We start from the raw sequence: 12,857 nt of genomic DNA on the forward strand, positions 1-12,857 counted from the left end.
AGTAGTTTACTTAACTATCTATAGTTAATGCATGAGTAACAGGCAATATTAGAGGTAATTCTAATTGTGCAGAAGATACTATTTTTTTTTAAGTGACTGAATAGGAAACCAAGCAAAATACAATATAAGTACTAAAATAATAAATCACAAGTTCTGTGAATTTATATAACTGCTAATTTAGTTTCAAATAAAAACCAAACTCAAGTCTCAAATGCAGTAATGCCCCTTGAATGAGGTTTCCATGGATTCATCAATGCAAAATTGTCAGTGCAGAGGAATAATTGAAATGATTTTCCCCTCCACTTTTAACAAGGACAGAGCATTTATATGCATGAAATTTCTCCCAAGCCCATCTGGAATGAGGCTGCCCAATTTAGGAATTTATTTGTAAAATGAAAGGGTGTGATGAAAACAGAGCCAATATATGCATGTCACAGCAGGGCAAGCTGTAATTCCAAAACCTTGTGAGGTGGAGGAAGAAACTTAGCATGCTTCCCAGGTTTCTGGCTTAGGTGCTGCTAAGTACTAACATACAGCAAGTGGAAAAAATTGGGGATTTGGATGGGAAGGCAACAGACAATAAGTTCAGGCTATTTTGATTTTGAGGTGCCTATGGAATTGGAAACTCAACACACAGTGGGCCAGTAAACACACAGGTGTAGAGCTGAGGAGAGACGTCATATCTGCTGGCACAGATGACTTCACCTGAGAGTATAATGAGATTGCTCAGGGAGAGCACACAGAGCAGGTAAAGGTGGAATCACAGTGAAGATGCTCATGCAGATGGAGTGAGAGAGGTCAAAATGGACCAGGAGGCAATGGTGTCAGAGGCTGGGAGGAGAGCGCAAGTCTCAAGCAACCCAGAAAGGTCAAAGGGCTTTGAAGAGAGGTTACTGCACTTCACGATAAGAAATCCTCGGTGACTTTCACGAAAGGGGCAGGGATTACATAACTAAAGACGAGGAAGAGAAGTCAATGAACTCAGAAAGCATTTCCCTCAAAAGCAAAATGGTGGGCGGGGAAGGGGGGTCACAGAACAGAAGAAATCACAGGAGATCCTTGGGGCAGGGTGGGAAATGAAGCGGCCTGTCAGGAGATGGGAATGCTTAGAGGGGGATTTCTTTTCTTTTCTTTTACTTTTCTTTTTTTAATATGTAATATACACACATGGTACAAACACCAAAAGTTACCAAAGTAGATAAACAACAATAATTAAATCTCCCTCCCACCACTGTCCCCAATTCCCCTTCCCAGAGGCAACCACTATAAGAGCTTCTTACACAACAGGTGGGTATTTTTAACACCCACTAAAAATATAAGGCACAGATCATTCATTTTAAAATAATTTTGCTTGTGATTATATTCTATGAGGATAGCTGTTACAATAAAGCGAGTGCAGGACAGGCTGCCCTTCCCTCCCCCACTACCACCTTCCTCGGTATATGTGCCCCAACTCCCTGTGCCCTTTAACAGCTGAAGTCCTGATGGTGGCCGGACACACTGGGCATTATCACCGACAGGAAATGGTGGCTGGTGACGTCTACTCTGTGACACAGACACTTACACATTTTAGCAAGAGTGCCTACAAATAAGGTGGAATTTACACATCTAAATCAAATTTTCAAAAAGTTATTACATATAATCTAGATTTCCAAAAGTGGAGAAGAAAGAAAAAAGCACTCAATCTTAAAAATAAAATTAAGTAAATCTCCTCAAACTTTTCTTGGACTGATTTCCACTTTATTCTTCACATAAACATCTGTATTCTTTTGCTTTTCAAATAGAGGCCTAGTCTCAGGATATCTAATTTTTAATACATTTTTTTAAAACCACCACCACTTAGTGAAAGGATAAAAAGTATTTAAAATCCCACCAGAATTGGGTTTCCTCAAGTTTCCTTGGGTACAAAATATATTAAAGGAACGAAAGCCTCCCACAGGCCTCCTAATTACCTCTGCCATGTGCAAATGACAAGTATAAACTCACTCTCCATTTATACAGGAATTGAAGACCAGTTGCCTGGTTTTATCCCATTGTTAGCAGAACGATCCAAATACTAACAGAAAGGTTAACACAGCTAAAAAAGGAGCCAGCTATTCTGAATAAATTCTGTGTATTTTTGCCACTTACAGTAACTGCTAGCATGAATTAACTGATGCAACATTTCAAATGTCTTTCTTTCCACCACTCTCCTACCTACTAAATCGTTTCCAAACAGACATGGCCAATTAGCACCTTTCCATTCATTCATACAAACAGGAGCAGCTGCTTCCCTTAAGAAGTTCACTCCAACCCACTGCTAAAATACCTTTTCCAAGCATCCAGTGCTTACTTTTGACAAAATTACTCAAACACCTTCAGAGCTTTGGTCATTTCATGCCAGAAGCAAAGCTATCATCTGAATCTATTTCTTTTTATTTCATCAACTGATCAAGATTAAATCACCTCTAACTCAGGTATCATGTGGGGGTTTCATTGCTCTGTGGATCTCCAGGCAAACTTGGCTAAAACTCCCAATTCCATCATTTGTAAGAATTCAGGACCTGTATCATAGCAACAAATTCCAACTTAACTCCCTCTGGTCTTCTCAGTCTCTTTTCCCATCTTTGCTAGCTATGTTTCTCTTTGCAAGCTTAGAAGAAGTAGGTCACTTTACACTGGCTTCTCCTAAGTATACTGAGATGATGGCAGGGTCATAGAGGGGCTCACACCACAAGCCGCACAGCAGCCTACTCTCCCTGGGCCCACTCAAGCTTCACCGCCTCTCCAGAGCCTGACCCTCCTTGCCACACACAGCCCACACTCTAGCTGGTTCCTGCATTTCCATCTTGGGAAGCAGCCAGGACTAGACAGTCTGCTTTCCCCAGACTCCCTAGAATTATGGAGATGAACACCTTCTCAATCCTATTATTGTACATTTGTCCCACCTCCAAGGTCACTAGAAGTAACCCAAAGTACACTGCAGAGGTCACATATTTAAGAGTAAAAAAAATTAGGACTTCCAACAGTAGTAAGATGCAATAGCTATATAAATACTGGAAAGGCCAACAGCAGAGAGGTTTCCTATCAATGATCCACAGAGGCAGAGGAGTGGCTGAAAAGAAGTGTGAAGATTACAAATCTAAAGTATTATGGGATTTTTTTTTTACATTCAATCTCTACAAGATTTATATTTACTTGCCAATTGTTAACTTACTTTAGGCACTATAGGGAAAAAACGAAAATCATCCTAGGACTGATAGCAAATGACAGAAATAATTATGGATAAAGCAAAAGAAGGCAAGTTGTGGAACTGAAAAAATTTATTCTTCAACTAAAACTAGATACCAAAGGGGTTGGCCCCGTGGTGTAGTGGTTAAGTGCGCATGCTCCGCTGCTGGCGGCCCGGGGTTTGGATCCCGGGCGCGCACTGATGCACTGCTTATCAGGCCATGCTGTGGCGGCGTCCCATATAAAGTGGAGGAAGATGGGCATGGACGTTAGCCCAGGGCCAGTCTTCCTCAGCAAAAAAAAAGAGGAGGATTGGCATGGATGTTAGCTCAGGGCTGATCTTCCTCACAAAAAAAAAAAAAAACTAGATACCAAAGATATCACAAAATTTTAAGGGTTTTGAGAAATTTTATCTTTGTAAATGGTGAGATTGAATGACTGCAGTTTTAAAAATTGAGCTATGTTTGTGCATCTGGGAGAGTGGGCACAATGTCTGTTTTAATGACTTTCCCCGTATTTTCCATTGCTTTCTCTTGTAGGCATCTTGAGTTCAAAGATGAACTAGCTAACTAATTCAGAGTGAGCCCTGCAACAAAAATTTACCAGTTTGTTATTATTTGGAAAGGGAATTTTAAAACACTGCATAAAATGTTATCTTTCAAGCTTTTTCTTTACATAGTACTCCCTCAAGAGTGTTTCTTACAACACTAGTATCTTGCGATATTGGTATAAGAGTTCTATGGTCAGATAAGTCTGGGAAACACTGGGTTAAACACCATATCTTTTAACGTGCTAACGTGCCCTGGGAATCTGCAAGAGCTGGGAAGGTAGTTGATTTATATGAACAAAAAATTTGACTTCAAGGAAGTGTCTTTTCAGTACTCTGGTTTAGAAAATATTGACTACACAGAAACACCCCTACACACACGCATTTTTTAAAATTCTTTTTGAAATGCATGTAATATGGTTTGAATTAAAAATCACTGTGCATTTCAGCAGAGCACTTGGAGAATAAAATTAATTTCCATTCCTGCATGCATGTTATGTTTTACAATAAAAGAACAAAAACAGCAAAAATATTCCAGTACTCTTTTGTCAGCTGTGTGGGTTATGTTCCAAAATATATACTAACTGTGAAAAACCTTTTTACCTTTTGTACAGATGATTAAATTGATTGCTTGATAAATAATTGTATACAACTCTTTGTAGTTCATAGAAATGTAAATTATCGAGGTGGAAAGGATGTGTTAGATTATGTTGCTTCTCCTCTTGTTTCTTTTCCTCCCAAAGATTCAAAAAGAAAAAATATGAGCCAAAACACCAGAGAATATTTATATCATGTTTGAGTAAACTTTGAAAACTACTTATTATGTTGCGCTTATTTTGGTTCCTATTTGAAGAAATTCACAGAATACAAAACCAGGATTTCAGATGGTTTGCTTTTGTTATTGCTGTTTTTTTACTCTCTCTCTTCTTCATCTGCTCTTTAGATAAACTATAGCATTTACTAAAATGTCAGCATTTCTCTTACACTTGCAGATTTAATTCTTTAATGATAATTAATCGTTAGTCCCAATTTTATAAACGTTAAGAAAAATTTTAATAAATGTTGTTTAAGCTTGTTAAAACAAAGGTATATCTGGTAAGATCAACTGATACTCTAACAACTTTTATAGCAGAATTTAAAAATTTCTTCCAAACAAAGGGCCTGTGGGTTTAAATTACGGAGAAATTCAACAAACATAGTAGCAAGTGAAACAAAGGAAAAGCCATGGGCCTGGAAGACCTGGCTCCCCTTCCCACCTGGCACAAGCTATTCACCAGCCGAGACCGGCCAAGCACACGGCGCTCCCTGGGCCCTTTCCTGTGTTCGGTAGCCCTAAGGGTCATGAGGCCAAGACAGCTCCGATTCAGACATGTACCAGGTGCCTACTACATGTACAACTGTGGACTAGGTGCTTTCAACCTCACAACCACTCTGTAAGACAGATTTTTATCATCCTCACTTTATAGACAAGGAAATGCAGGTTAAATGTTGTTCAGTGAATTGTCCAAAGGTAGATAAGGGGGAGATATGTCCTTAAACTATGCTATTTGACCACAGTCTAGTAGTCCATCACTGAATCTGAAAGACTCCAAACCAAACTGTCAGTATCTAAATATTACTAACAGAGCCACACTTAGGAATACTTAGGGAACATATTAAATCTATAGTTTCAGGTACGCTCATACACTGTAGGTGGAAATGCAAAAATGCCACAAAAACTATGGGTGGAGGTGGGGGGTGGGGTGGGGTCAGGGCCATATCTAACCAAACTACATATGCACTTACCCTTTGAACAAGCAATCCCACTCCTGGGAATTTATCCCAAAGGTATTCTTCCAACAATATGAAAATACATATGCACAAAGTTACGGATTAAAGAAAAATTAATAAAAACTACCTAAATGTCCAAGCATAACAGATTAGTTGAATAAACTATGGAACTTACACTCAATGGAGTACTACACAGCTGTACAAATGAAAAGAAAGCTCTCGATGAACTGAAAGATTTCTACGAGCCATGACTAAGTAAAAGAAAAACAAAGTGCAAAAGCATATACAGTAAGCTATCTTTTAGGTAAGAAAGAAAATATACATGCTTCTCTTTACAGGAAGAAACACAGGGAGGATAAACCATAAAACACTGAAGTTGGTTACCTACGAGGAAGGGTGGGGGAACAGAACTGAAGGAACATGGGAGTTACTGGCACTTCTCTGAGTATGCCTTTTTGTATATAGTTTTGACTTTTGGAAGCAGATTAATCTTCTACATCTTCAAAAAATAAAATCAAATAAATAAGAATGTGAAGTGGGGACTTATAACTAAAAACAAACCGAAGCAAGTAAACCTAACTAGATTTCAAATGAATACCATAACCACAGTAATAGGGAAGGAAGAACCAACCCAAGTAAATTTTGAACACGGGATTTGACTATATGCTCTCAGTCTTTGCAAGGTGGTAGGTGAGTGAAAGAACTACAAACAACTGTCAGTTTTAGTGGTTTAGCCAAAGCAATTCTGAAACTATAAGATGTATTTTAGAATTGAGCAAGAGAGTAAATGTGCTGCAGTTGTTGGGAGCCAAAGTTCTCAAGGCCAAAGAAAGGACATAAAAATATGAAATGAGGGAAGGCAAGAAAGAACCCTGTGGGGATGGACAGAAATTGGAGGCATGGTATGAACTCATGATTTCTAAAATATGTATAAGTATGTGTACAAGCACGTTTATATGCACACATATATACATATGTATGTTTGTGTCTAAGTGTATATGCATGCATATATTCTCTAGCTCTGTCCACTGAAAAGGTCAAGAAGCAAAGTCACCCGAGTAGCCATGACCACACCTAGCACCCAGATCTTGACCCCTCCCCATGAAAAAGAACCGGGGTTCCTTGGAGAAACGGCTGACAACAGGGTGGTTACAGGGTAGGTACAAGATGCACCTAAAACACCATACTGTACCAAAAAGGAAGAAAGTGCCAAAAAGAGGCAGGTCAAAAGGGCACAGGAGCCAGATACAAGGGGCTTCTACTAACCAAATCTAGCACAACTTGAACACCAAAACAGCTATGTACAGTAATGTATCATAAACCACTGAAAGAAACAGTAATTAATAAGTCTGTGCCAATAACAGATAAATAAATAAATGAGAGAAGGTGGGGCTCTCGCTTAGAGTGGAATGCCAAGGGCTGACTGATAAATATGGAGAGAGTGGACAGCTGGAAAATCAGCATTTTGCAAGCATCATAGGAAAAGATCCGATCAAGCAAGAATCCTCAGTGAATGCTAGATCTACAGGGAAACTTTTAAGAGGAACGAGGTGTTTGCATTGACTTAAAGTACCTCCCCACAGATTATTTATTAGTTGCAAGGGAGAAAAAAACAAAACTAATTATACAGCAGAGAAATCGGGTAACACTGTGATGTTAAGTGACCAAACTTAACCAACGAGAGACAGATGGTCATCATGCGCCTCGAGATGTGACACCCCAAGAAGGTGCCACTTTCCAGCTGAGAATGCAGAACCTCAGTCTAATCACAAGGAAACATCAGACAAATAGGAAATGAGAAGCTTTCTATTTTTAAAAAGTGGAGTATTCTTCAAAATATCAATGTCAAAAAAAACAAAGAAATCCTATGAAAATGTTCCAGATTAAAGGAGGCTAACTGGATTCTATATTGGAGGGGAAAAATGCTATAAAGGACATTATTAGGTCAACCAACAGAATTGGGATACAGAAGGTAGATGATAAAAGCATTATATCAACATAAATTTATTAAGTTGATAACTATACTGTGGTTACATCGGAGAATATCCCTATTCTTAAGAAATACACGCTGAAGTATTTAAAGACATATGATACATGTAACTCCCAAATCATTCAGAAAAGAAGCGTGCATGTGTGTGTGCATAGAGAGAGAAAGAAAGAAAAACACAAATGATCAAGGAAATGGCATAAAATGTTAACAAGAAGTGAATCTGGGTAACAAGAGGTGAACATTTTCTTTGTTCTAGTTTAATTTTTGCAAGCTTTTGTAAATTTGGAATTATTTTCAAGTGAAAACATTTTTTAAAAATCTACGTTCCATTTAAAATGTGAAAGGAACCCCTAGCTTACATCAGTGAGACCTCTTGGGCTTGTTGATGAACAGTGACAACTCCTGGCCACCATCACTTCCTGTCTATCTTTCTCAAAGCAGGTCTGAGAGTTCAGCCAAGCGGGTCTAATTACTCACGGCCAGAGCTGCCAGGAACCTTTGGATTCTACATCCTGTCATGCTGGGTAAGTTTAGCTGAGGTTAGTTCCATGATGCATTATACATAAAAGTAATCACAGCATCATTTATTCATTCTTTCATTTATTCAACAAATGTGCTTATTACATGCCAACTTCTAGGCCTACTGCTGCTGGGGACCGTAGTCTCTCCCTGTTGACGAACCCAAGAATTTTGGGTATGATCCTAAACTCCCCCCAATCTTTCACAAAAACATTCAATCTGCTACCAATAAAAAGCAATCTTACCTCCTAAATGCCTCCCACATCTGCCCATTTCTCTGCATCCTTGTGGTGGCCACCCTCTCGTCATCTCCCCCTGATCAGTGTGCAGGCTTCTAACTTGTCTGCCTCTGTTTTCACCTCCCTGTTTCACCTGCAGCAAGAGTGCTCTTTCTGAAATGCAAATCTGATCGCAGTGAGTGAAGTCCAGGGCTTGAGGTATCACCCAATTTCCCACCAGTCCTCAATGCCATCAGCCCAGGTGAAGATCGAGTACAGGCGTACGGGTAAGACAGGCCCTCTCGCACACAAGGTAAGACTGAACTAGTGCACCGGGATACCTCACTTTCCTTAGGCCTTCTACCCCCACCACTAGGGGGCACACATGGAAACCTCTCACAACCTCTCCACTTTTATCTGCCTGAATCTTCTGGACCCAATCACATCGTGCTCCTTACCTCTGTTTATGTCAGTCACCCCCAAATAATGCTCAGCACATCCCTTAGTCTGTCCCCTTCTCCCACTCCTGAAACTCTTCCTTCATGCTCTCTGGAACTCATGGCCTATCATCAGCAAAATCCCCTCGCTCCTCAGTCTGTCTTGTACGTTGCCTTCAACCTCTTCTGCCAGTAGAAAGCTGGCTCGCCCCTGGGGACACTGTCTCGATGGCATTCCTCTCAAGTGGTGGCTGTGCCTTTTGCCCCCACTGTCCTTGTATCACTGGGCCTGAAAGTGGAGGAGAATCCTCCTTGCTCCCCATTGCCACCTTCAGACCATTCTCTCTAAAACTCGCAGCTTTGAATCTCATCAGATTACATCACCTGCTACTCTATGGTGCCTGTCATCCTTGAAGTCATCTCCCTCACATGTCGATGCTACTGCAATCACTGTCACTCTCTCCAATACTATTCCTATGTTACTTATTGGAAATTTCAACATATAATATAAACGATCCCTCCAACACCCAGACATCTCAGTTCCCTGAACTTCTCCCCTCCAACAATGCTGTATTCCTCCCTATCCCAGCCACTCACTCCCGTGCTCCTAACCCTAGAGTAGGGTTTCTCAGCTTCAGCACTACTGACATTTGTGGGGGGCCATCTTGTGCCTGCATAGCACACTGTAAGATGTTTAGCAGCGTTCCCAACCTCTACCCTCTAGATGCCAGTAGCACCCTGCCCCACCTAGCACTGTGACAACTAAAAATGTCTCTAGATGTTGCCAAACATCCTGGGAGTGGGGGGTGGGGGGCAGGGGTGAGAGGTAACTGCCACCAGCTGAGAACTATTGCCCTAGGACTTGCCATTTATAGTAACTGAAGCCCCTCCATAATCTCAATGCCTAGCACCCAACTGTCTGACCACCACCCTCTCTCCAGCTCCCTCCCCCCAGTACTTCACCTCCAACAATCTCTCAACTCCACCAGGACCTCCACCCACAGATCCCACCACTACTCTTTCACAGTCCTCGCTCACCTCCTCACCCAGTTTCAATTCCATGGTAAATCACTGTAATCGCTCCCCTGCCTCACTGGATGCCCTTGCCCTTCTCTCTCTTTATATTACTCTCTTGACAAAACCAACTCTCCACCTGCTTTGTGCCTGCACCAGTGCCACTGAATGTGGCTGGAGAAAAGCACACCATGAGTGGGCTCACTTTAAATTCATAACCCTTCATATTACCAAGCTATCATACAATATCAACCACATGTCCCTTGTCCATTTTCTCTCCAAAATTACTATTTCATATCTTCTTCTTCCTTTAGACCCCAACTCCTCCTCCCCAACCTCAGTTTCTGCTGATGTGCTTGCTACCTACTTCCCTCAAAATAAAAGCAGAACAATCATAAGAGAACTATCCACCTACCCTCACCTACCTTCCCATGCTCCATCTTCCTGCCTGCTAACCCCAGTGAACTGCCCTGGCTGCCCTCTAAAACCAATCCCTCCATTTATACACTAGATGTCATCCCCATCATCTACTCGAGGAATCTCATTCCAGCAATTCTCTCTCTCCTACATCCTCAAGTTTTCACCATGTATTGGATCGTTCTCATCAGGGTATACAGGTGCTATTATTTCTTCCAAGTTAAAAAACAAAACAAAACAAATCTCCTCTTGATCTGCTTCACCTACCAGCTATCTTCCTATTTGTTTCTCTTTGTGCCAAAAGTCCTCAAAAGAGTTGTCTACACTCACCATCTCCAATTCCACTCCACCTATTACCTCTTTTGGTTTTTTTCTTAATTAATATGCATCAATTTAGGTACTCATCTCCTATTAAGGGACTTTTGGTTTTTTTATTTCTTTACTTGCACGCACATACATGTCCCTTGTGATTCTCTAGGGTACACAGACCTAAGAGTGGAATTGCTGGATTAAAGCTCACTCTTTAACCCACTGAAGCTCGTCATATCAATGACCTCCACTCTTCCTAAATTTGGTGGTCAATTCTCAGTCCCTCTCTTAATTGACATACCAGCATCATTTGACACCCACTTAATACATGATTTTTACCTGGCAAATGTGAGGACAATTAGTGTTCTTTCTACCTCCCTGGTTGTTCCTTCTCAGTCTCCTTTTCTGGTTCTTTCTCTTCTTATCTAGACTCATTCTCCTAGTGATTTCTCATAGTTTCAGGGCTTTGAATACCAGGATACGTCAATGATTCTCAAATTTGAATATTCTGCCCTGACTTTGGTCCCCAACTCCAGATTCATACAGACCACTTATTAAATGCCTCCACTTAGATGTCTAACAGACATCTCAAACTCAACATGTTAAAATTGAGACTCCTGACCTTCCCTCCAAGCCTGCTCTCCTCACAGCCTTCCCCACCTCGTGTTATGGCAGCTCTATTCTTCCTGCCTTTCAGGCCAAACACCCTTAACTCACCAGGACTCCTCTCTCTCATACCTCCCCACATCCACGAAACCACGTGGCTAAATCCAGAATCCTACAGCTTCTCACCACTTGGAATGTTGCTGCCCTGGTCTGAGCCACCCACATCTCTCACCTGGATTTTTGAAATCAGCATTAGTTGTTGAATGAGTGAACAAGCAACAATCTTTGCTCTGAAGGAAATCAGTGAAAAGTAACCATTTGGTAACAGGCTTTGAAAAAATTTAAACCCCTGGTAATGAACACATATTCTTAAAACCAAGAACTAACACATAAGTGGTGGAACAGTAGTGGTATTTTCATTAAAATGAGAAAGCAATCGAGGATGCCTCATATTGGTAGGTCACTTAACACTCTTCTAGAAGTTCTGACCAACACTATAAAATATGAAACATAACAGAAATGAGGGAATAAATTACTTTTATTTGTGAGTGATATAATTATATATCTATAAAAATTTATGAGAATCAAATTAAGAACCCTTGGCTACAACACAAGAATTCAGCAAAACGGCCAGATTTGAGATAAACATAAAATTCCACAGCTTTCTCTTCTACCAGTAAAAACCAGTTATAAGATATAATAGGAGGAAACAATTCATCCACAATATTAAGGAAAAAAAGTAAAACCCATAAAAATAAAAGTAAAACACATTATCAAACACTGTGCAGGCACACATGAATAAGTATAATAAAAGGAGCAATGCTTATGATACGATATTAAGTATAAAACCTGTGTATAAAAACCACAGGGGGGATGATGCACATACATGTATATATACATATTATACGTTCACTCTAACAGGGCAAAATCTGAAAGGGATTGTACCAAAATAATAGTCACTACCTCCGAATTTTACGTTAATAGGTAATTTTATTTTTCTTGTTTACAGTGTATTTCCCAGTCATCATGTAAGATCTTCACACAAAAAGTTTTGATTTTTCTTTGAGGTATTATTTAAACCACAATACCTATTTTGAAGCTTAAATAAGGCATAAAAGTATTTATAATAATTAGCTTCTTTTTACCAAACCAGGATGTAGTCGCAGACAACTATTTGTTGCTCTCTCAAAAATGACTCACTGAACTCATTAAGGTTATATCTGAGAAAGCTGAGATTGTTATGTGTGGATGCAAAGAAATATATGAATACACAAACAGTACATGGTAATACATTATTAGTATTTATTAAGATATGTTAACATGTTATGTTGGACACATTAATATTAAAAAGTGGAATTGAACAGTGTTCATGGCATAGTGTGACATCAGGAATATCTTTTATCTGTAGGACATTGCTGTTCTTTTGGGAACTGAATCTCTGAATTTGGCCCTAACAGCAGCAAACATCCTGAGTTAAGTCTCTCTGACCACACTAGCCGACCAGAAAACCAGCAGAATAAGCATTTCAACCATTTTTCAAGTTGACTCTGATTATTGTTCCAGGTGATGGGTTTCAGGGGGCTTTTTAATTTAATGTATGATTACAGTTAGGCCTCCATAATAATCAACTTAATTCTACCATTATGTAAATCACTGCCTCACAGAGAAGTACCCTGGTGGAGAAAGGAGAAAGACTCCACAAAGGAAGAATGCTCAGGAAACGAGTGCTTTGGTTAAATTAAGGTGCTATTTAATGAATTTTTAGAAAAAAATCCCTTTGATTCAAGCCTGAGTTATGTGACCTGCTTTGCTACCTTCCT

General features: G+C 40.0%; 1 protein-coding gene across 4 annotated transcripts in view; it reads right to left on the reverse strand.

Annotated features, from left to right (window-relative positions):
• EPB41L4A (erythrocyte membrane protein band 4.1 like 4A) overlaps nt 1–12,857 on the reverse strand; it is a 244,559-nt gene that overhangs the window by 77,235 nt on the left and 154,467 nt on the right. The gene's annotated exons all lie outside the window — the stretch shown is intronic.

The sequence above is a fragment of the Diceros bicornis genome, chromosome 1 (genome assembly GCF_020826845.1).
Source record: "Diceros bicornis minor isolate mBicDic1 chromosome 1, mDicBic1.mat.cur, whole genome shotgun sequence".
Taxonomy (NCBI): Eukaryota; Metazoa; Chordata; class Mammalia; order Perissodactyla; family Rhinocerotidae; genus Diceros; species Diceros bicornis.